The following is a 26,033-nucleotide window of genomic DNA, read 5'->3' as shown; positions in this document are numbered from 1 at the left end:
CAAGTCTCATTCCTATCAATCAAGAAAGACCCATATGAGGAGCTGTAGGCATATTTCTAAATTTTTTTACAATTGAATTCATGTTACATTATTTTATTTTATTTTATTTTAAGACAGTCTCACTCTGTCACCCAGGCTGGAGTGCAGTGGCGTGATCTCGATAACTGCAAACTCCACCTCTAGGGCTCAAGAGATTCTCCTGCCTCAGCCTCCCAAGTAGCTGGGATTATAGGTGCACGCCACCACGACCAACTAACATTTTTGTATTTTTAGTAGAGGCGGGGTTTCGCCATGTTGGTCAAGCTGGTCTGGAACTCCTGACCTCAGGTGATCTGCCTGCCTTGGCCTCCCAAAGTGCTGGGATTACAAGCGTAAGCTACTGTGGCTGCCCTATGTATAAATAAAGTATTATTTTGATATAATTTTAAAAGATTTCCCCTAGCCTTTTCATTTACCATTAATATTTATGGTAAATTCTGCTTTGATTTATCTAATTTGTTTTAAACATGGACCTCTGGGTGTACCGCATTCCAAAAAAAAGCTAAATGTATTTATTACAAAATCTCAGCTTGCTTCTCAAAATGAGTTTCATGACACTTGTCCCATAAGATACAAACACAATTTCACAGATAATAAAGATAGCATGGAATTATTACATGTGCAGTAAAATGTCTCTGATTGATAAAACTTTGGCATTATATTACATTATCCTTTAAATCAACAAACATTGCATCGGAATGCAGAAGTACCTTAAGGAAATAGAGTGAGTACACTGCATTCCATCTTTCATGATTTCTATGTCTTTCGGTTGATGTTTACTCAGTTGATATCTGCTCAACATGGCTATATTTCTTACTAAAGTAAACCAATTTCCCTGATCCCTGCTTTCAGTCTACAGGCATGAGCCTAAAAGCCACCTTGGCAATGACTGATGGGGCCAAGAGTATTTGCTAGACCCAAAGCTACAGAATTCACATGCCCTCCCCAAGAATTTTACATTGAAATGGAAATACATGGAGTTAATGCCTATGTATTATAGATGGAGTCAAAACAAAGTGTTTAGCTCTGAACACCACTTGGGAGATGCAGAGTGACTGTGTTTTCTGAAAACAAGGAAAGCTGGTTTTCAAAGAGAGAGAGAGAAAAGCAAGGAATGGAGACAAGAAATGAAGAATGATTCCTTCAGACCCTGGCAGACAACCTCCCTGGCTGGTCCCAGTTCTTCCAGAAACATGGCTATGCCCTTGCTCTTGGGTTTTGCGAGGCCCTTCTGAACATTAACTACAATTTTTCGCTTGAACAAACCTGGCCCATACCTGATCCTGGTACTTAAAATCACCAACTCAAAACTGAGCGCCCCTCACTCACACCTGTTAGTAAACTTTTTTTTAGATTCAGTTGCTATTGCCAGGTACAGCACTTCTTTATTTCATGTCCACTCATTCATTATTCTGTGCGCATGTGTGCATAGGAGACAGGGAGAGAGAGAGAACTGACACAGAAAACTCTGACTTCAGTATAAAAGTTTTAGGCCTGGATCTCAGCAGACCTGACTCAGAAATGCAGTCTCTGCATGTCTCACACTCATAATGTTCTCATGAGACAGAGGTGTGGAATGCAACTCTGCCTTATTCGTGGAAAATTACATCTATACCTGCCAAAGGGCCCAGCTATTCTTATTTACTGACCAGTATGTTTTCTTCTTCCAGGAAGGCCAGGCCCCTGTGAGATGGACACATTTTTTCTTTGACCTTATTTCAAAGTATAGCATGGAAACCAGTCCATAGCCTTGAGGTGGTCCAACCCCATGTGTATTGATTCAAAGGGTGATCTTAGGTACTGGGAATCCTATTTTTGAATGTATGAGACAAACATATATCTTCCAGGGCTGCCCTTTTCTTGATTCTGGTTGCCTGGCAGCTTCACATCTTTAAAGGAGAGGCATCTATTACCTTGAGGTGAGGAAGATGAAGGCTGAGAACAAAAAAGTGTTGCATGGCTTTAAACTCCAGTATAGAGTTTAAAGCCATAGAAAGACAATAGCCTAAGCAAAAATATCGTTAGCTGTAATATGTACAATAAGAAAAAAAATGTTGCCGAATAACTAGGACCTACTATCCATTGCAAGATGCATCCTAATTTCAGAAATGTTAAAATGTGGTTTTAAAAAATGTGCTAGGCTTTGTTGAGAGAGAGAAAAGGGTATTTTTTGAACTCCCCAAACTGGGCTTGACATCTCAAGAGTCATGGAGGAAGACTGGACCCATAAACCCTAGAGTAAGCCTGGCTGGACTTGGACAGTGGAGACCTTCTGACCACACAGCCGGGGAGGCCCTTCCTGTAGAGCTAGAGGGAAGATCTGCAGAAGGAGTAAGAAGGAAGGCAAGAGCTCAGCTCTGATGGTCAGCTCTGGAAGAAGGAGTAGGAACTGAGTCACTGGGCTGGCGGAGGAGCAGCCTGGAAACGGCAGTCCCCTTCCAGAAGGCAGTGCTCAGTGACACCCGGCTCCACAGCTGCAAGGGCTGCCTCTGGCAAAGCGGAGGAAGCTGACAAGAATTCCTAGGCACCGAGGAGGGGGAGAGAAGTTGCTAGAGAAACCAGAGGAACAGAAGATGTCTGGAGAGAAACCAGGGGTTTGAGGGGTGGACATCTGCAGGCAACAGCAAAGTCCATGGTGGTCAGCACCGGGTGGCTGGATGTCCCAGACCCCTGGGTCAATGGCATACGGTGCACAGGCTACAGCAAGGACCCAAAGGCACAGAATGGCCATTGACCAAGCAGGATGAGCCATCTCCCGGGGGCCAGCTCCATGATGACAGCCTAAGAGGGAAACCCTGCAGGATGCAGATTAACACTAGGGCCTGACAGGAGCAAGAGGAAGAGTCCCCAAGCAGCTGCTTGCCAAGACCAGCTGAGATTTAGAGTGAACTGTGACAGACATCATAATACCTATGTTCTGCTAAAAACCCGGATGTGAACCAAATGTGCCGGAGCTCATTTACTCTTACATTTGATCATTAAACCAATTTTATTGTGCGCACACCATGTACTAGGCAGTGTTCCAGGTACTTGAGGTGTATCTAGGAATAAATCCAACAAATCCCTACCCACCTGCAGAGCGTGGAGGGATAATACATGACAAACATAATAGTAAATGGGATTGTGTAGTGTGTGCAAAGGTGAATTGAAGAAAACAAGCTTCTGCTTCAGGAAACCTGAATTGACAGCAAATTTGTGTTTAGTTATACAATACCTGTTTCCCATCTGAGCCCCACATTTTATGCCAGAGTTGCCTGCCTCTGTGTGACACTGAAGGACAGAAAAATGAACACAACGCAGGCCCTGTGCCTGAGGAATTGACAATTCACGCACATCAAAGGTTTCATGCTAAAGACTTTTCACTTTTTTCACTTTGAAGACCACTGCGGGCTGTAGGTCCGATCTGGCCAAATAAGCACTGAAAGTTAATTATACCGAGGCAGTAAATGAAAGCTTTGATAGCTCAGGGGGAGGTTTGGAAGGCGCCACGACAGAGTTCTAACAGGAGACTAATGACCACAAGAATGATTTACAGAGAGTAGAGTGGTGGCTGCCAAGGAGGGAAGGGGGAAATGGTATCAAAATGTATACATTTTTCATCATGAAATGAATAAGTTCTGAGGGCCTAATGGACAATGTGGTGACTATAGTGAGTAATACTGTATCGTACACTTGAAGTTTGCTAAGAGAGTTGATTTTAGCTGTTCTCACCATGCACACACAAAACAGGTAACTATGTAAGGTGATGAATGTGTTAGCTTGATTGTGGTGATCATTCCATAATGTGTACATACAACAAATCCTCATGTTGTATACCTTAAATATACACAATTATTGTCTGTCAGTTGTACCTCAATAAAGCTAAAAACTAAGATAATAAAAGAAAATCTACCTATGGAACCAACAGCTAATCATCTGAAGTTCTTATGTAACTTTCGTTTAAGTCTCTTCAAACTATGTCCCTGTTAGGCTGAGAAAACCACTGAGCACCAAGTGGATCAGGGATCCTTCCCAACCTGTGGTGTTTAATGAGTGCAACAATTGCATTCTGAAATTGCATCATTGGCATCTCAGTTCCGGAAGTTAATCTCGTATAGTTAAGTTTAAAACAATAACCTACTGATCACACAAAATTTATTTTCTAATTTTCAGCAGGCCAAAGGAAGTACAATTTGGTTTCCATAGCAAATATTCCAACTTCATGAGGGAGTACAAAGTGTTTTGAGAAGAAATGCCCTCCATGGACAGAGGAATATTTTTGAAGTGCAATAAAGAACTTACATTATCACTAGGTAGCTTGAATTATCGAAGAGAAGTTACCACTTAACGTCAGCATGAAGTTACAGTGTTTACCATCATTACCCTCCCATAAATGTTTTTGTTGCTCTGCACAGCAGATATAAGCTCAGATATGCTTATTTTGAGTAATCTAAAATAAATGTGAGATAGATAAAAACCAACTATTTTTTCTTGTCTTTTTTTCCTTTTCTTTTTTTTTTTTTTTGAGATGGAGTCTCACTCTGTTGCCCAGGCTGGAGTGCAGTGGTGCAATCTCGGCTCACTGCAAGCTCCGCCTCCCAGGTTCACACCATTCTCCTGCCTCAGCCTCCCGAGTAGCTAGGACTACAGGTGTCCATAACCACACCCGGCTAATTTTTTTCTATTTTCAGTAGAGACAGAGTTTCGCTGTGTTAGCCAGGATAGTCTCGATCTCCTGACCTCATGATCTGCCCACCTCAGCCTCCCAAAGTATTGATTACAGGCGTGAGCCACCACACTCTGCCCTATTTTTCCTTTTCTATACCTGCACTCCACACACTTCTGTGACCAGGGATTGAAGGGATGTCAAGGAATACTCTAACACCAGCTGAATGACACCAGCTGGGTGTCCTACAATTCAATTCAATTCTGATACTAACTGGAGTTAGCACAGACCTCAGGTTAAGGGTTCAGTCCCACAAGACTGCCCCCCATTTCAGATAGCAAATACAAGTGCCAGGTTGTCACCTATACGTCTGACTGACCGGCTATAAACCAGGGTTCCTACAACCCCCTCCTTGGGTTTGATAATTTGCTGGGATGGCTCACAGACCTCAGGGAAACACATTTCCCAGCTTATTATGTAATAAAGAATATGATAAAGGATACAGAAGACAGCCAGATGAAGAGATACGCAGGGCGAGGTGTATGGGAGGGGAAGTGTGCTTCCTTGCCCTCTCTGGACGGGCTACCCTCCACATGTTCAGCAGCCCTGGAGCTCCCCAAACCCCAGAGTCCAGGGATTCTTACAAGACTTTGTTACTTGAGCATCGCTGATCATTAACTCAACCTCCAGCCTCCAGGCCTTCCCAGAGGATGGGGGTAGGACTGAAATTCCCAAGCTTCTAATCTGTTCTTTCTAGTGACCAGTCTCCTCCCAAGAGCCTCATTAGAGCAAAAGACTCCCATCACCCAGGAAATTCCAAGAAGTTAGGAGTTCTGCGCTGGGAACCAGGGCCAGAGATCAAATATATATTTTTATTATGTCTATATATATATTATATGTGTATATATATATACATTTCCTATATATATATTTCCTATATATATATATTTAGAAAAATTATATATTTTTTTTCTTGTTCCTTTACAAACACATTCTTTACCATGCCAGAGGACTGATTTTGACGGAAAACTCCCAGGAACTCACAGCTTTGGTACTCTTCCAAGGTCCCAATAAACGAAGGTGACTATTGAAACTCAAGCACTCGGAACACCGGGCAATGTAAACGCTCTCTGCTCAGCAGGGTTCCCTCACACGCAAACACCGTTTCTGAAAAATCCTTAGTACACCTCCCTGAGGGGACCACACAGACTTGGACCACATCTAAACAAGCCACAAGCTTGCTCCAGTTCGCTTTGGAATGGGTGGGATTCATCGGAATAAATAAATATGCAGGGAACAGGCCAGAAGAAAGTTAGGACGGATATTCAGAAATAGCTCTTTGTGTACATAAATAACTGAAGAGCGATGTTGGCAGCTATTTAAGGATCCAAGAAATTGGAAGACACTAAACAATAATATTGGCATCCATTTTATTTTATAATGTCAACAGGATATGTCCATGCCTGCAGAGGCCACAAATAGCACCAAATCACTGATGGGAGAGGCCCACGGTGACCTCTCACCCTGCTCTTTCCAGCTGTGTTTTATCAGCTTCTCTTCCCTCATCCATTCATGGGGATGACAATGTCCACCTTGGGGGAAGTGCAAGCATATGGATGAATACAGACCAAGTCCTTGTTGTGGTGGTTTGCACTCAGTGCTTTGCATTGTTATTTGGTCAACCAAAAAATAGACAGAGGAGGCAACATGATTGCAGGCGTACCATAAGTAGAGTAAGAATGTCTTCGTAATCCAAAACTGGACATGCGGTTTGATGAGAAAAGGGATAAACATGAGATGGTGTTGCCCAATATTTAAAACTAAGACGTCAATATTTTATTTTCTTACTTAGTCATGTGTCTCAGATTCATGTCATTAAGCGTTACCTTTTATTATAAAAGTCATTTTTTCCTTCTCCACTTATCATTAGAGTCTTTCAAACTCAGCCAAACACGTCACAATGGAATAATGAATGAACATGAGAACAGTAAGAAGTGGAACTGAGAAGTTAGAGACATGCAAATTTTATCTAGGAAAATGTTACCAGGTCATAAAGAAGACACTAGGACCAAGAGTAGAAAGTGCTAACGTGATTTCACCATTTCCCCTGCTAGAAGGAAAAGTGAACCCAAGAGGAAGGAGGTTTTCAGCACAGGTGGATGACCTTCCTGCTGCTGTTGCTGTTTTGTTGTTATGGTTGTCTGTATCCTCTAACATTGCTAACACAGTACAAACCACCCAATTTAAAATCAGACTTAGAAAAAGTGATCTCAACTACACGAAAGTTGACCTCCCTCTACTCTTCTTTTTGGCTAATCACCTACAGCACTTATGAACTTTATTACAAATAAAATTATTGGAATACATGGAAGAGCAATTAGATGTAATAAAATTAATCCAGAAATGCTATTTGCAGAAGAGTCAGCCATTTATGCCAAAATCTGGTTCCCCTTAAATTTTATCTTTGTATTTTGAAAAGGAAAAGCAAAAGCAGTTACCATATTTACTTGAGAGTCAACACAGCCAAAAATTGTTAATTCCATGCTAGCAATCCAGTCTCCTAACATCCACACTTCTTTCCATCTCCAGGGTTCACTGTTATTACTTGCCAAGATTATGTAGGGGAACAAGAAAAGCTCTTAAACTTTTTTCTCAGCATGGTGGTTGAAGAGAGACAAACAAAGTGTTAGAAGCTAGAGAAATGGAGAGATGTCGAAGGCAGCAATACATTGGGGGACATCTGAACCATCCCAACCCAGTGCAACGCACCCACCTTGTCAATGCAAAGTTGAGGTACTGCAACTATGCAACCTACATGGGCCACACAGTGAGACAAAAACACAATTTCCTTTGAAATAATCCAGATTCGCCATATAAATACTGCTGAGCAAGCTCCTACCTGCCATTTGCTGCAAGCTTGGATGTCAAAACCTGCCATGCAAGTCTCCACTGCCTCCCAAACAAAGCCCAGACCACTCAGTCTAGCATTCCAAATGCTCCTCAATCTCCCTTGATCCTACCTTTTGGAATGTGTTCCTCTCCTTGCCCTTGATGTGCCCATGTTTACTATGTACCAGTTTCCTTGCAAGTTTCCCTAATCTCTACCTCTTTTCTTGCTCGTGCAGTTTCCTCTACCCAGAATACAACCCTTCTTTCTCCTCCAGCTCAAGTCTTCTTCTTCCTTCTTCTCCCCCTCCAAGACCTATCCCAAACACTGCACCACTTCTTTAGGGCTCTCCCACCCCTCCGACCAGGAGAAACAGGCAACTATCTCTCCCTGCTCTGAAACCTTCAGGTTTTTCATCTCCCCCTCTCTGATGGCACTTTGCAGCCCCTACTTTGCATTGTTTGAGTTCTCTCCCCTGCTTCTCAGTTAATATGCTTAAAAGTAGGCTGAGATTGAGTATAGCTTGAACAGAGCAGATGTTTAAATATTTGCCAAATAAACGAAAGTGGCTGTGTTTACACAACTTATATCCACAGTGCCTTAAAAAATTGAAAGCACACTTACTAGGTAGAGAGCCCTTGATAACTTCCAGTAACAAAGTTTTCTGAGGAAATGATCTTAAATTTCCCCACCAGGCAGGATTTGGCAATCACTATGGACAGGCTTGGTCTAACCAGCTTCTTGTTTACTTGGGTAATTTACTGACTCGGTGACTGTCTACTTCTCAGGTCAGTGGTTCTCAACCCACATTACACTAACTGCACAGTATGATCACCTGAGGAGTTTAAAAAGCCAGGCCACATGCAGTCCCATCACATCAGAACCTCTGGGGTTAGGATCCAGGCATCAGTGTTTAAAAGGCTCCCAGGTGATTCCAATATGCATCCGGGGTTGACAACCACTGGCCTAGATGACAAAGAGTAATTCTATTCAGGAGACATTTCCCCTATTTGTATGTCACCGAGGCAGCAGCAATGTCCATTTTCAGCACTGACGTGGCAGACTGGGGCTCAGCCAAGAAAGGGGATTCAACTCCAGGGGCTTATATTCACACACACTAGGGTTTCCCTAGAACAGTAATTTACAATCTGGACATCAGTTCCAGACTAAAGTAAACGTCTGCCTCTACTTCCAATCCAAAGCATTTTTTACCTTCCTATGAGCCTAGGTTCTACAGATACATGTCATATTTCCTTACCAACTTAAAATAAATTTCAACTGGAGAAAAACAGAAGCTTAGAGTTCTGATCTTGCACTTACATAAATCCCAGAGTTTGAGGTTGATGATAAAGATTCAACCACAGTGAGTGATACCGAGTGTAATTTCCCACATTATCACAATAGCAAAAATGTAACCTCCCCTTCTCCCTGTGAGTCAGCCCAGAAACCCACTATGTTAATCTCGAGAAATGCTTAAACCTTGAGGGAAACTTATTCAAAGACGTTGTCATGGCAGGTTCACATGAGACTTTTTAAATCAATTAAGTTCCAGTACACATTCCTTCACTCTTGACAATAATCACATATTTTCCCTACAGGAAAGGACGCCTGTGAACCTTCGCATGCGGTTTTACAGATTCTTTAGCAGACAGCTGATACTATTTGTGAAACCAGGTTTCCCCATGCACTCCACGCAGTGTGTTTAACCATTCCAGAGAAACATCTACCAAGTCCCTACTTTACTTGAATTTGTACTTTATTGTGATATGCATTTCATTTGTATTGATTTGGGCTTCAATATTATATACTGATCATTTCAGTAATCATATCTCTTTTAAAAACTAGTTTATGGGTACCATGCACCAATTTGGATAACTCTTAGAAGTGGCAGAAGAGAGCCTGAATGGCATGCTTGATATGAATGGACTCAAAAACCAGTGCCCAAATATGACTGCTTGAAGGACATGTGAGAAAGAGCTCTTCCATAACCTAGTGTTTCCCTTCCTCATGTTCCTTACTATTTCAGCATAATGATGTGTACAGAGCCGAGAGAATCCAACAGACCCATGTTCAAATTCTGACTCTGTTATTGATCTGCCGCGACCTGAAGAAACTCACCTGCTATTTTTAAGCCTCAGTTTCCTTAGAGACAAATCAAAAATCATAAAGCCTGTGTAAGGAACACAGGCAATGTGAAAAGCTCCCAGACATCAAGGGGAGGAGATGGATGGCTGCTGATCCTGGCTGGTTCTAGAATAGCAGATGAGGTGGGTACCCGGGCTCCAGGGCAAGGAGGCTGAGCATCATTGGTGCAGCCTCTGAGACTGGCTGCTAATCAGCCTAGAGCGGGGCAAGCAGGATCAAGGAGACAGCAAATAAAATTGCAGGTAATGAAAAGTCTAAAAAAATTGTTCCAGGATTTCCAGTCAAGTTCTACCCTCTCACTAACTCCAGGAATAGAATGAGGGAAGCCACATCAATATTCAGGGGGCACAATCATGGCTTTGGAATGCTTTGGTTTTGTGGCCCATGTTGGAATATGTTATTGGCGTACATGACTGAGCAGCTCTGGTCACCAAAAGCAACACCGCCTCCCTCAGACAAGAAGAGACTCATGGTTAAGACGTTCAGCATTTTCGGAGAAAAGATGGATAACTTACAAGCACATTCACCGCTAATAATTTCTCACCAAAGGATAAAAGAAGGCAAACTTCCACAAAAGACACAAATGTGCTTTGAGCCTATTCTATAGCAATGGCTCATTCACTTGTTCATTGATTCAGGAAATAGACCTGAAACTTACTAAAATCCTTACTGAAAGTCTTTAAAGATAGTCATACCATTGTCACAGGCTGATTGAACACAGTGTCTTAGCCTGGGCTGCTGTAACAAATTATCATAGATTGGGTGGCTTAAACAACAAATATTTGTGTCTCACAGTTCCTGAGGCTGGAAGTGTAAGATCACGGTTCTGACAGATCCAGTGTCTGGTGAGGGCCCACTTTCTGGTTTGCAGACAGCTGACTTCTCATCGTATCCGCATATGGTAGAAAGAGAGCTAGCTAGTTCTCTGGCCTCTTCTTACAGGGGCACTAATCCCATTTATGAGGGCCCCACCCTCATGACCTAACCATCTCCCAAGCATGCCACCTCCTAACACCATCACTGGAATTAGGGTTTCAACATAGGAATTTAGTGGTGGGCTTGGGGGACACATAGACATTCAATCTATGTACACAAATAAAGGAAAACCCAAAGCCTAAAAAAAACTACTAAAGTATTTATTTCCATTACAATTAACACAGACACATTTCAAGTTTTATAACTACATTTCTAGACTTTTCTATGGTAAACACACATTTTGCTTCCTCTTTTACCTGGCATTAGCCCTTGACAACCCCCATCCCATGTTACATCTGATTGGGGCAATTTTGTCTGCGCTGAATACCTGGAATTCACCAGGTGTCCCTTCTCAGAAGTAAGCACTGCCCTCCTTTCCCTGGACTGGGAGGTGAAGCTCACTGAAGGGGATGAGCTGACTTTGCAGTCTTCCTACTTCCTGCCCAGGTGTTCCTGGGTCCATGGAAACCTGATCCACTAGTACCACCTCAGGGCCAGCAGTTCCTGAGACCTCCCCCAAACACCTCCCACAACACACACACTCACACTCACACACACACACACACGTTAATCCCCACCCTGCGCTGGCCACAAATGACCACTTAGGACAGTTTTGCCTTCGAAATGGGCCTGAGTGTCTGATCAACAATATTTTGTCTCGGTCTCCTGTGTTTCTTCACACAATGGAAGCACCTCTGGGCTTACAGCCACCAAGACCCTAAGACTGGTAGAGAGCCCACCCCTTCCCCAGAGCCCTGACAACACTACAGACTCATAAACAAAGCAGCCTCGTCATCATGGAACCAGGGTGGCCAGCATGAAAGACGATGTGTAATAGGGACACTCTCCTCAATGCCTTCCCCAGGTGGTTGGGCTTCAGGAATTTTGTTCCATTTTGAGCACAGAGAGCCATGGCCTCAGATTTCAGGGGTGGGAGGAAAAGTTCCAGTTCTACTCTTTGCCCACTCACAAGTCCTGAGGAAAGCTCTTAGTTGGTCACCTCTATCTTTCTAAAGTTAGAAAGATAATCCTACCTACACCTGGAGAAAAGGATGTCAGAGAAGCCCTACTTGCAGCTCTCTCCTGAGACCCCATCCCTGAAGGGCTCCCTGACACAAAGCAGGCCCCTGGGGCAGATTTACCCATGTTCTGGTCCATAACCTAGAGGTGGCTGGGTCCTCTTCACTGTCCCTTTCCTGCTTTCCTTCTCATTGTTGACATTTGATTCTATCTCGCAAATGGACTGTAAGTTGCTCTGAATTTTCTTCATCTTTCTATTTCCCCTTCCACTCCTTCTTCCTCTCATCATCCCCAGCACCTAGCACAGGGCTTAGCACAGGTTGGACATGCAATAATAATCTGTCAAAATTATCAGTCAGTCTATTAATGCATGAGATAATGAATGAGAAAGCCCTTTGTAAACTGAGTTGTACTTCAGAGAGACGTAGAACGTATTTTTGTAAAATGTCTCCACTTGTCTCACACGGAGGACAAGACTGGCCAAGAGATACAGTGTTCTGGTCACCAGCCCTATATGCAGTGGCAGCCCCACTGTGATTTCTTGTGGCAAATACAACACAGTCTGACAGGTGCTTGTGTATAGAATCATGCCTCCCCGGTGTCATTCAGGTGAGCATTTACATCTACAAGGTAAGAGTTTACAGACCTTGGCACCATCTTCCCTAGCCCATGACTAAAGTCAACCTGAAACTCACAATAAAAGCCAAACTCCTTACCACAGCCCTAAACACCCACCATGCTCTGGCCTCTGCCTCTGTCTCCAGCTCACCTTGGCCTGCCTTCCACTCTCTTCACTGGCCATACATAGAGCTGCTTTCTGCTCCTCATGCTGGGTTTTTATGCCCTGCTTCCTCTGCCCTCTGTCTGGCTGCCTCCTTCTCATGCCTCAGACCTCATCACTTCACCTCGAGCAGTCCCAATCACCAGGCTAATGTGGACCGTGGCTCCCTAGTCGCTGTCTCTGCAGCCTTCTGTCTCTGTGTTTCTTTCACAGTGCTCAGCACACACGTGCCGAGTCCTGCGGCTGCCTAGCTGTTTCATGCAACCCTGGCAGGGTCCACTCACCCCTGTGCCATCCCATGACTGGACACACAGCAAGGCCTCAAAACACAATCGCCAAATGAAAAAAGTTGTGATCGCAAATGGTTTTAAGCCAATTGAATAGATGCCCAACCTGAGTCAACGAAGTACCTGTCAGACTTTCTTGTATTTGCCACAAGAGATCACGATGAGGCTGACACTGCATGGGTCGTGATATGAGATAGGAAAATTTAGAAAACTTACTAAGTTTGCAGCTTTCTCCTTTGAGACTGCCAAAGTCTAATAAAAACCAGCTTGTTAGCAGGCACTGTTGGCAAGCACATGGAGAAGCATTCTTTCAAACATTCCCAGTAGGGGTGTTAATTGGTATAACCTGGTGGGGTGTGGGGCAGGTAATTCTGAAATATATATCGAAATCACAAGTGTACACAGCCTCTGACCTCACAATTCTTCTTCCAGGAATTTAACCAACAACTTGTAAACACTTCTGCAAAATTACAAGGGCAGGCTGTTACTCATTGCAACATTGGCTGAAATAACAAAAGATTGCAAACAATCTAACTGTCCACTGAGAGGCAGAAAATGCACCTCCTTTGATACAGCTATGGATCAAGGTACGGAATGGTGCGCACTATGAGTGTGAAAGAGGTGGAAGAAAGAACTAGAAATTATTAACAAGACTCACCTATTTGTGAGGAAGAGGGAAAGAAGCGTCTGCAGAAAGGGAAGAGAAGGAGACTTCACTGAAGAACCTTTTAAATTGTGTTACCACTTCAAAAGCAAGTAAACCATGTGTCATTCACTCAAAAAAAATTAAAGAGTTTCAAAATCATATGGAAAAGTTTAACCAAAAAAAGTAATATTCCATTTTAAATTATAGTCTTTTCCCTCATGTTATAACTGGAAACACTAAGCAAAGAAAAGGGAGGTAAGTTGCCCAGGAGAAACGAAGCTGCCCTTGGCCCCCAAGCTAGCACTCACCATACTCCATCCCATTCCCTGGAGTTTCTTGGTGCAGATTTGGGGGGTCAATAGAGAGGAAATATAAGGACATATCTCTCAATATTTTAAACGGCCATCAAGTCTAGGTTGGTGTGATAAATTGGATGGTCCTACCAGGGAGGATCTGGTCTGAAAAATCAAATCCATTTCACATTGGCCCATGTGGGTTCAGAGAAGCTGAAGCTGAGCCCTGCCTGTTCCCCAAGTTGAGGGGTTGTTGTGGCTGAGTTTCCAGGTTCAACACCTCCAAATGCAGTAGAACTGGACTCTCAGCACCTTTGGATGGAAGAACCAAGTACATCAGCACTCAGTTGTCCAGGCCAGCGTGGCACATGGACTCAGAAGGCAGATAGACTTCGTGCAGGCTGATGGATCTCTCCTCACTAGTCTGTGGCTTTGGGAAACTTACTCAACTTCTCAGGCTCTCAGCTTGTCTGGACCTAGAGTTGGAATAATATTTCACGGTTGTGAGAAAGATTCAAGATAATATACTTAAAGAACCCAGAAGAGTACATGTTCCTTTAGTAGGTGACTCAATAAATGGTAGTCATATACCCAAATAAACAGCACAAACATCACCAGTGGCCTAAAACCATGTGACATTGTCTCTAAAGTTCAGTCCGATCTATGCTCACTGACCCATGGGCTCCAGAGTGAGCCTGTCTGCATCATAATTCCAGCTCTGCACTAACTACTGATATAACCCTAGCAAATCACTTCTCTGTGCCTCCATTTCTTAATCTGCAAAGTAAAATAATAGTACTGATCATCTCATATGAGAGGTACCTAAAACCAGGTCTCCTACCTAGCAAGTGCTGTATTACATATTAGCTTTTATTATGATTATGATTATGATTATGATTATTCAGTACCAAGTTAAAACCATTACTAAATATCAGTTTGGTCCTAATTTTTGCAGCCCAGCACTGAGCTGGGAGTCAGAGTGAAAATCAATGCCTCCTTAAAGTTTTTGATATTCATGCCGAGTCCATGACACTTGTACCTATAAAGACAGTGTTCTCCATTTTCCTGGTCCTATCCTTGGCTAGCATTCATTTGTTTAGTATCCTTTCAGAGCTTTAAATATTTACTCAATAGAAACTGAGACTCACCCAAACTAAACTAAATAAATAACCAGTTGCCTCTAGAAAAGCTCCATTTAGGTTGTTTTTTCAATCTTCTGGGATGCCTTTTTGGAATATTCTTTTCTCCACAGAACTGGGTAAATATGTTTCTACTTCCCTTACATTGAGTCATTTGAGAAACATTGATTGATCTGCCCTCTGGGTGTCAGACCCCAAAGCAGGCCCTGGAGAGAGGTAGACACATGAAACCGGACCCTGTCTTTGAGGAGCTCTCAGTCCACTGGGGAGATGAGCAAAGCCCATGGATGATGAGAATGCAATAGGAGGAGGATGGCTGGTTTTCCTGTACAGGAATGGAATAAATAAGCAACAAAATAGAAATCTTTGTAATCTAAAATGTATCCATGCACTGCTGTAACACACCAAACACTGCTACTGAATCTAAGAACCAAGAAACATAGAAATATGTTATACACCACACACACACACAAACACACACACACTTCCCAAGTCTAGAATTAGAAGACATCAAAATTTCGGCATGCAGCTCTCCAGAAACTATATATTTTAGAAGGCAAGACTTATCACTAAACTTTAGAGTAACAACCATAATAATAATACCATTTTGCATTTTTACTTTTCCTCTATTCAAAAAGCTTGCCTCTATCTTGCCTCTTTATATTCCCAGTACAATTTTGTGAGGTGGCTAGCACAGGCCTTCTCTCTAAATTTTATAGCTAAAAAGGAGACAAAATCACAAAGACTGAGGTTTACCCCAAGTTACTCAATCGGTAAAAATTCAGAGCAAAAGCATCCAGTTATCTCGCTCTCTCAGCAGACTGTCTGAGAGACATCAAACGAGGTCAAAGTCCTCAGAAATTAGGTTGGCAGAAGTTACTGTAAGAGGTGACTGCTTTGGCAATGAGTAACCAAAAAAGATGAGAGGCTGAACCCAAAGGGGCAGAATTGGAAGCCAGCAGATTTTGCAAAGGGTTTCCTTAAGGTAAATTAAGACAACAAAATATACCTTTGCCTATTATCAGAGTAGCACCATTTTCTTTTTTTATTATTATACTTTAAGATCTAGGGTACACGTGCACAACGTGCAGGTTTGTTACATATGCATACATGTGCCATGTTGGTGTGCTGCACCTGTTAACTTGTCATTTACATTAGGTATATCTCCTAATGCTATCTCTCCCCCCTCCCCCTACCCCATGACAGGCCCCGGTGTGTGATGTTCCCCACCCTGTATCCAAGTGTTCTCATTGTTCAGTTCCAACCTATGAGTGAGAACATGCGGTGTTTGGTTTTCTGTCCTTGTGATAGTTTGCTCAGAATGATGGTTTCCAGCTTCATTCATGTCCCTACAAAGGACATGAACTCATCCTTTTTTATGGCTGCATAGTATTCCATGGTGTATATGTGCCACATTTTCTTAATCCAGTCTATCATTGATGGACATTTGGGTTGGTTCCAAGTCTTTGCTATTGTGAATAGTGCCGCAATAAACATACGTATGCCTGCAGAGTAGCACACTTTTCAAAAAATTATAAAACCCAATGCCGATGAGAGAGTTGGAAAATGTTCATACAGTGCTGGTGGGCATGTAAATTAATAAAACTTTCCTAGGATTAATTTAGCAGCAGGGATCTAGAGTTTTTAAAATGCCCATGCCCTTTGACCCCTACAATTCTACCTCTGGGGATTTATCTCAAGGAAAACTCATGAGGAGATGCAAAGGTTTAGCTGCAAGGGTGTTAGTTTTAGTACTGTTAATAAGAGAAAAACAATCAACTACTTGCCAACAGGATTTAATAAACTATCTATGCAATGAAATGGAAAAGCTTTTGTAAAAGAAAATTCATTCTCATGACAAGATGCTCGTAATACATTGCTGTGAGGTAAAAGCAGATAACCGAAAAGCATGTAGAGTACAAATATATTTCTTCAAAATGTAAATGTATACAGAGACAAATATACCTACCAAAATGTTAACAGTGTTTATCTCACAGTGGTGTGTTTTTAATTCTCATCTTTTACTATTATCTCTATGTATTTTTTAAAATTTTATTCTTAACAGTGAGCTTGTGCTGTTTGTGTAAATGTTTCAAGGACATATTTTAGAAGTGTACCCTAGCTATTCTTTGACCATTCCTGTCAAGTTTTCCTCCTAAGTAAACTAACCGTCTTGTGCCCAACGGGTTTGTCAGTCCAATGATTAACAACAGCATGTAGTGTTAGGAAAGGCCGTAAGAATCTTTTTAAACTCATCACTACCATAAGGCAGATCAAATTCATCTCAAGAAGTTTTCTTGGCTCTTTCTGGACAACTTTGTCTTCTTCCTTTTCCTAATGAATCAACACATTTACAGTAAACACCAGTCTCCGGCATCGAATGCACAAACACACAGACACACACACACACACACACAGACACGCACACGTCACTGTTCTCCAGCTGTCTCATGGGTCAATCCCATGACTCACCAAACCAGTTGGTCCTTAGCTGTATTTTTTGAAGCATCCTTCCCCACCATCCACTCCTCACACCCTCACCAACACAGCAAAAAATTCACATTTTGCATAAGCAATAAGGAGTTATAAATTGAATTGAATGATAAGCTTCATTTGGTTTTCCTTTTTGTTTTGTTATTTTCTTTCCTTAATCTTTCAGGTTCAGTCCCATTTTCTCACTCTTATGCACAGCAACACTATCAGTAGGAATTATGGGGATCAAGGATATATGGAGATCAAGGATAAATTATGGAGATCAAGGATAAAAATGCAAGACAATGTTTATAACCCCCTCTGAGAGTGCATGGTCTTCCCTATAGCTATAGGTGCAACATTGGCAAGGGGAGAAAAACATGATCAGGCTTTTAAGATTACCTTTGAGGTCCTTATTGAAGAAAGCGTGTACAAGTTTTGCCAATACAATGCATTATACCTTTAAATGAAACCAATAGAGCCTGCTGTTAATAACATAGCACCTTCAGGCCGGGCGTGGTGGCTCACGTCTGTAATCCCAGCACTTTGGGAGGCCCAGGCAGGTGGATCACGAGGTCAGGAGATCGAGACCATCCTGGCTAACACGGTGAAAACCCATCTCTACTAAAAATACAAAAAGTTAGCTGGGTGTGGTGGCGGGCGCCTATAGTCCCAGCTACTCCTGAGGCTGAGGCAGGAGAATCGCTTGAACCTGGGAGGCGGAGGTTGCAGTGAGCTAAGATCACGCCATTATACTCCAGCCTGGGTGACAGAGTGAGACCCCAACTCAAACAAAATAAAAAATAAATTAAAAAAAAACATAGCACCTTCATTCAAACATTAGGTTATGCCTCTCTAACACTGTAGAAGTTTAATGGAAAGTGATAAAATAAGTCTCAATTCTTACAGTAACAACAGTCTTATAAAACAACTTCATTTACACCACCTTTCACTTAACATCTCTCACCACATACCAAAAGTGATGTAACTATTCATGGTTTATAAGTAATATACAGTTAAAAAGTATATTTCCCATATATTTCATAGCTAATCTTCCATAGATAATCATAGTTGATCTCTTAATATGACTCAGAAACACATCTTAAAGTTAAACACACCTACAGAGCCATATAACTTCAAGGAATCCTTAAATTGTTGTTTCAACAAACAATATAACATTACCTTTTATCAGATTCCATTTGTCTTTCCTAAATACCTCATTAATGTGTAAGTAAACCCAAAAAAAGGAGGGAAAAAAATACAGAAACAAAAAACCTGCAGTGCAATTAATCATCTTACCGTCTCCGTGCTTCATCCTTGGGGCATTTGGGAATGGCTGGCCTCCCAGGAGGTGGAGAACGTCAGGGTAACCTGACAAGGTTTCTTTTCCCAAATGAAGCCTGCTGAGCTGATGTTGGTTATTAAAAACGAAAGCGTGTTTTGAAGTCAGCCCTAGCTAGAGTTGTTAATTCAGGTCTTTCTCGCAGCAGAGTGACAGCTCACATCTTGCCGGACGCCCCAGCTGGTACGGAGGCTCAAAGGAAGGAGAAAGTGGGGTTTTGGAGATGGCTGTGTCACAGCCTCTTAGGGCTTTAATCCCTCAGCCGTGACACATCTGGGGAACTATGAACAGGAAGCTCAGAGCCAGGCAGACAGCCAGAATCACTCAGCAAACGTGCCAGACCCTTAAGGAACACCAACACCCGCCACTGCACGGTAATCTTTAACGTTTCCCGAAGCTGGTGCTTTCCTCTCATGACTTTGTGTTGAACTTGGACAAGTCCTGCTGGCTGAATCAAGCTCATTATCATGTTCCCATCATCAGAGTCTTGACCGGTCAGTCCCAGGCCTGTGGTGGCCTAAGCTTTCCCTCTCTGCCTATCATCTCCCAATCCTTACAGCAATCTCCCTAGAGGCAGCCCAGGCAGTGCTGCAGGACTCTTCATTCAGGTCTGTTCGTGTCCCAAATCCCGGCCCACTTCTCATGGTGGCCACCACCCCCGCCATGTGCCCTGAGAACTCTGGAAGTCTCCCTTCATCACACCCTGGAGGTGGGGTGGCCACTGATCACCCCTCAGCTCAGGGAGATGAAAGCCGGAGCCTCCGGCTTCCACAAACGCAGCCAGATCCACCTGGGAGAGCTGGTGCTGCCAGGCCTCCTCTTTTTTTTTTTTTCCTGAGAGAGAGTCTTGCTCTGTCTCCCAGGCTGGAGTACAATGGCACAATCTCGGCTCACAGCAACCTCTGCCTCCCAGGTTCAAGCGATTCTCGTGCCTCAGCCTCCCGAGTAGCTGGGATTACGGAGCCACCATGTCTGGCTAATGTTTGTAATTTTAGTAGAGATGGGGTTTCACCATGTTGGTCAGGCTGGTCTCAAACTCCTGACCTCAGATGATCCACCCCCTTGGCCTCCCAAATTGCTGGGGTTACAGGCATGAGCCAGCACACCTGGCCTGCCTCTTCTATTTCTCTCAGCCCCTCCTGCACCCTGCACTCAGATGAACATTCTCAACATGATACAGAGTCCAGACTATCACAATGCTACTCAAAAATCTTCAGCATAGGGAGGAAGAGTCAAGCCTCCAATTCTAGCGTTCAAGGCCTTCAGACATCGGGTCTCACACACTTTCCTGCCATTGCTCCCACTACCCTTTCCAAGAACGCTTTGTGCTCACCTGGATGGGCCGCCTGCTGACCCTAAGAGGCACTGCTCAAACCTCTGCTTCAATGCTCTGCAGCCTCAATTCTGCCACTGCCGCTCCTTACCCTAGTCAATTGACACCACTCAGCACCACACAGCCCACCTCCTCTTTGCTCCTTCCCCTTCTTTCCATTTTTCACCACCATTCGCTCAAGCAGACCCCACTCAAGCATCCTGGGGTGATTTTCCCGACTCCGAACCTGTGCCTTCTCTCTGTGATGATAACGGAGATAGCAAAAGTGAGCACTTACAGGTGCCAGGCATTCTTCAAGGAAATTTAAATTATATATTCATTTACTTATTTATTTTTAATTTTATTTTAGGTTCAGGGGTACTTGTGCAGTTTTGTTATATAGGCAAATTGTGTATTCAGGGGGCTTGGTCTACAGATTGTTTTGTAACCCGGGTAATAAGTATGGTACCCTATAGGTAGTTTCAATCCTCACCCTCCTCCCACACTCCACCCTCAAGTAGGTCCTGGTGTCTGTTGTTCCTTTCTTCGTGCCCATATGAACTCAGTGTTTAACTCTCACTTATAAGTGAGACCACGCAGTATTTGATTTTCTGTTTCTGTGTTAGTTCTCAGAATAATGGCCTCCAGTTGTATCCATGTTGCCGCAAAAGACATGATCTTGTTCTTTTTCATGGCTGCATAATATTCTGTGGTATACATGTACCACATTTTCTTTATCCAGTCTACTACTGATGAACATTTAGGTTGATTCCATGTCTTTGCTATTGAGAATAGTGATGTAATGAACATCATGTTCTTACGGTAGAATGATTAATATTCCTGTGGGAATATACCCAATAATGGGATGGCTGAGTCTAACGGTAGTTGTGTTTTAAGTTCTTTGAGAAATCACCAAACTGCTTTTCATAGTGGCTGAACTAATTTACATTCCCACTAGCAGAATATAAGCATTCCCTTTTCACTGCAACCTTGTTGGCATCTCTTATTTTTTGACTTTTTAGTAATAGCCATTTTGACTGGTGCGAGATGATATCTCATTATGGTTTTGACTTGCATGGAAATTTAAATTCTTTAGGCCCATTTTACAGGTGAGGAAACTGATTGAGATTATGTAAGTACTTTCCCCAAGCTCCCTTAGTCAGGCAGGGGTAGAGCCCAGGTGGAGCCCAGGCTTGCATTGCTCTTCAAGTGTTACCAGGGATCCACCGCAATTTACTTGACAACAGGTCTTATCTATTCAGGAACAGTGCAAGTTCCTAGCAGCCATTGTCTCATACTTCCTGGCACCCTTTCCAGAGAGCACCCAAAAGACCTTCCAATTCCAGGCTATTTCCAAGCAGCTGGATTAACTGGCAGATTATTAATTCAAGGACTTTTCCAGCCCTCTTTTCCACCCCAGATGATTTCTTCTCTCTTCCTCCTTCCTACTTCTCAAAAAGGAGAAAAATTGGAGGAATCTGCACTGTTTAGTTAATGTGTGTGAACACACACATGCACCCACACGCACCCACACACGTGCTTTTGCCTGGGTTTTGTCAGCTGTGTTGTTCCCCTACAGAGTTCAGGGAGAACAAATAGTCATAGTTGGCAACAAAAATTCAATATCAGAAGTTAATGGATAATCTCCCAAACTCTAGGGTCCTTTATGAATGCTAAAGTATAGAATTCCCTGAGCCAAGCCCAGAGCTTTTAATATTTAAACTATCAGAAGACGTCATTCTAACACAATTTTATCAGTAACATGGTCTTTGCCGAACTCCAGAATGTCTGTGTTTATACATAAAAGGTCAGAAATAACTCATGTATTTTCCCAGAATATTCTTATGGAAAAGTTTACACGTTCAGAATTGATCTGCATTTATGAATATCTTTAATGTGGCTGTAATCCATGTGTTTCTTATACCTCCCAATTGAAAAAGGAGAATAGGAAGAAGCACGTACAGTATGTGTGTGCATGTGTGCATGAGCATGTGTGCATGTGTGTGCATGTGTGTGCAAGTATGTGCAACCCTAGAATCTAACCTTGGCTCCCCCTCAAAACATGCTACGGGTCATTAAGAGAGGGCAGGAGACCTGCTTTCCTAAGTCCAGCAATTCTATAATTAGAGAGACACCAACCTGGACGCCAGCAGACCTGGGTTAAAGAGTTAGCTTCAACTTCATCTAGGTATCTTTGGGAAAATCACTTCATCTCACTGGATCTCAGTTTCTACATCTGAAAAAAAGCAAAACAAAACAAAACAAAACAGTATAGTCTAAACTCTTGGGACACAAAGTGTGGCCCACGAGCCAAGAGCATCACCAAGGAGCACGATGGAAATGCAGAACATTAGGGCCCACCCCAGAACCACTTACTTCAAACCTATATTTGACTAAGCTTCCTGGGTGACTTGTGTGCACAGTAACACAGGGAGCGCTAATTGACCTGATCTCCAAAATGCTTTCCAGTGTGACACATTCTGTTAGTTTAACCTTTGTCTCTTTACACTAGAGAATTAATCATGCCATACCCGATGGCCACTGGTAACCTTCGTGGTCAGGCCCTAAGGATCTGGCTTGAGTGCCTGGCTACTTACCATACTCCTGTTCCAGGCAATGATACATGAACAATTCATATCATCCCCATGACTCTTCCAGACTGCACTGTGTCTTCAGCTTTCTATCAAACCTCTGGGGAGAATGCCATCCCTTAATTCTTCATACCTCCAGACAGACAGCTTCCACATCCATTACCTAGTTTAAGGGATTTTGCAAGCACAGATGAGGGAATGGGAAAGATTCTAGATGAATGACTACAGGGATAGCCTTTCAGCACTTAAGGAAGCCACGATCACCAAGAGAAAGCATGAAATGACTAAAAACAGGCCAGGTCTGGTGAAGCTCATGCAGTCTTTTGTCTGATGGGGTTGTTAGATGGTGAGATTACCACAGTTAAATGCTGTGAACTTAGTGAATCAGAATTTCATGTAAGTATCTGCAAACATCTGTCTTGTGAGCAAAACAAAGAATATGGTTAGTAGAGTTGGATACATGTATAAACACCCATACTCAATGGTAAATGAGTCAATCAGAAGAGTGTGCTCTACTGGAAAGCCTCAAGCTCAGTTCCAGGTATTTGGTTCCATCCTGGCTCTCAGGTGTGGAGCTGACCTCTCCTCCCAGAAAAGAGGCAGCCAGGCTGGGCATGGACATGGTCGTGGCACTCTTCAATTTTGGAGAGTACAGAGCAGAGGAATGCAGGAAAGGAGGGAGGGTAGAAAGAAGGAATACATTTTCCAAAGGAAGCAAATACAAGTTTAGAAAGCAGAACTGGACACTGAAGCCAAAAAAAAACGTTATCAAATGAGCATTGGCCAAAAGAACCAGATGATGTGCAGATGGTGTGTGGTAATATTCCTGGAGGCCTTGAACGCAGGAAAGGAGAACGCCTCGAGGCCAAGCCAGGGGTTGGGGAGGGAGCTGGGAGGTGCAGAACAGGTTTCGACAGCAGAAGGGCAGAGCAGGCAAGCTTACCACGTTCTGGGAGTCCTGGAGTTAAAATGAACTGCAAATTCACTGAGAGAGCAAATCAGGGTCCCAAAAGACGCCATTAAGATAGAACCATGGGCCAAATCTAACATAGTGAGACTTAACACAGACAAATCTAAAATCCCATTCCTAGTTCCCTAACCTCATATTGTTAAGTACAGGACAGGGCATATGAAAAAGCAAAACACTGGTGGAAAACAAAACCAAACAAATGCCAGAGTCTTGACTGACTAAGACGTCCACAGTGAATGATGTGTGGTAGGAGGCTGTAGCTGCCCTGGTGGAAGTGTACCTTCTGATACGAACGAGGTCATCACTGGAGAATGCCCTCAGACACGCTCTTGTCATGGCATGCGGAGAAAACAATAACAAAGGCTGTTAGTGGCCGAAGAAGACCAGCTAGGCTCTCCCATGGGCCCTTAGGCTAAGAGGATTGATATCTGTACACCTGGTAGACACCAGGCCATGCTAGGAGCCATGGTACCCTAACCCAGAGATGGAACAAAGGCAATCGGATAGATGTCCAGGAGGCCAATGTGAAAAAGATCTTCATAACAATAGATTAAGCACTCAGCAATACAGAGACAGTGTTTGCCCCATCCCTGGAAGAACTCAAACAAAGGCCACTTGGATGGGTATGAACATCCAGTGGAAACTGCTTCTACCATCTCTTCTAGGCCCTCTAATTTGGGGTTCTTTGTTTTGCCCTCATGACAAATCAATGTTATAAACAGGGCACTTTCTCACTATTCACATTTTGAAATAGGAAACCAAGCCTAGCATGGGAAAGCCAAGACTAGGATTTGGATCTACAGACTTTGTTTAATTCCTTTTTCTTCTCTTTTACTCTATCACAATGCCTCGATGTACATTTCTGTGAACTTTGGGCGTGGTGCCATTTTTAGTTATTTTAGTGAATAAGGAAGTTATTGTGTTTAATAAGGTAAGATGATGTCTTACTGGTATTCATCATATGTCAGGTTCTAAGTATGAGTCACAACCCAATAAATGCATCTGACTTATTGCGCAGTTAAATGTTAGGTGAAACTGTATTGTCTTCAACAGCTCTCTGATACAAATCAACAAGCAACACTAAATCTGCAGGAAGATTCCAAAGGTTCTCATTAGTACAAATTTTAAAAATACTTTTGTTATAAACAATATAGCCAAAGCACAGAAGATGTGGGACATAAAGAATAGATGGAAAATTAATTCATGATCTTGCCACCTAACCCCCTTTAGCATTAAGCAATACTCCCACCTACTCTTTTTTTTCCTATGCACATACATCTTTGTAATCTCTTTTGACTTAACAGATAGTTTTTATGCTATTATATGGCTCTCATAATCATACTTTCACTGCGGTGTACTATGCAATTAAATAGGGATTTGATGAAACACAACTTATTCCAGAATTCTTGACTGTCGAATATGACCCAGCTTCTCAACAGTAAAAAACAAGCATTTTTTGTTGGTTTACCATGTGGACAGGTCATATTATCTTCAAATAATAATAGCTCTGTTCATTTTATTACAGTGCTTTTTACTTTTGTTATTTTCTTATCTTGCTGCATTGGCCAGCAACTCCAGCAAAACATTAAATAAACTAATTCATAATGGTAATTCTTGTATTGCTCCTGATTTAAAAAGAACCAGTGTTTTATAGAGTACAAGATTTACTTCTAGGTTTTCAGTAGACATCTTTTATCAGGTTAAGAACGACCTCCTCTCTTCCTGGTTTCACAAGAGAGTATCAAGAATAGATATTGGATACTATGAAAAACTACTTTTGCATCTATTAATATCAGTTTTTCCCTTACTCTATATATGATATATAATATTAATAGATTGCCTGAGATTAAGCCATCTTTATATTTCTGGTATAATCATAACATGGTCATGGATTCTCATCTTTTTAAAATCTCCACGGGTTATACACTAATAATTTTATTTTATTTTAAGATTTGTACCTCTAAGTTGAAATATGATTTTATTTTCTTATACTGGGATTTTCTAGTTTTAGTGTCAATGGTATTCCAGCATCATATAATATATTAGAATGTGTTTCTTTTAATTTTTGTCCTCTAAAAATTTTGTATGAGATTGACATTATCTATTGTTTGAATATTTGGTAGGACTCACTCAAATATCATTTAGGTAAAATATTTTCTTTGTAGAAACTATACTATTTTCTTTATACAAACTATTCTTTGTAGGATAGTTATAATATGAATCAAATATTTAATATTATATGAGACTATTCAGATTTTTTATTTTTTCTTTAGTCAATTTTGATACATTATGTTTTTCCTGGAATTTGTTTTTTTATCTAAAATTTCAAATGTTTTGGCTTAAAGTCACTCTTGGTATTCTCTTATCTTTAAATATTGCCATGTCCATAGTTATACATCCCTGTTCATTCCTAATATTTTATAGTCTTTTTTCTTTCATCAATATTTCTAGATGAAGGACTTGTACAAGCAGATATCAAAACTTATTAC

The 26,033-nt window shown here is 42.2% G+C and overlaps 1 protein-coding gene across 2 annotated transcripts in view; it reads right to left on the bottom strand.

Annotated features, from left to right (window-relative positions):
• IL1R1 (interleukin 1 receptor type 1) overlaps window positions 1–19,277 on the bottom strand; it is a 75,372-nt gene extending 56,095 nt beyond the window's left edge. Inside the window, exon 1 of one of the 2 annotated variants that reach the window (XM_063648496.1) lies at window positions 18,629–19,277. The gene's annotated coding sequence lies outside the window, so the exon portion shown is untranslated. The remainder of the gene's footprint in view (window positions 1–18,628) is intronic. The other variant, XM_054476028.2, reaches the window with a different exon arrangement.
• Between the last annotated feature and the right edge of the window lie 6,756 nt (window positions 19,278–26,033).

Source organism: Pongo pygmaeus, chromosome 12, assembly GCF_028885625.2.
Source record: "Pongo pygmaeus isolate AG05252 chromosome 12, NHGRI_mPonPyg2-v2.0_pri, whole genome shotgun sequence".
Lineage (NCBI taxonomy): Eukaryota > Metazoa > Chordata > Mammalia > Primates > Hominidae > Pongo > Pongo pygmaeus.
This window is presented reverse-complemented; position numbering and strand designations above follow the sequence as displayed.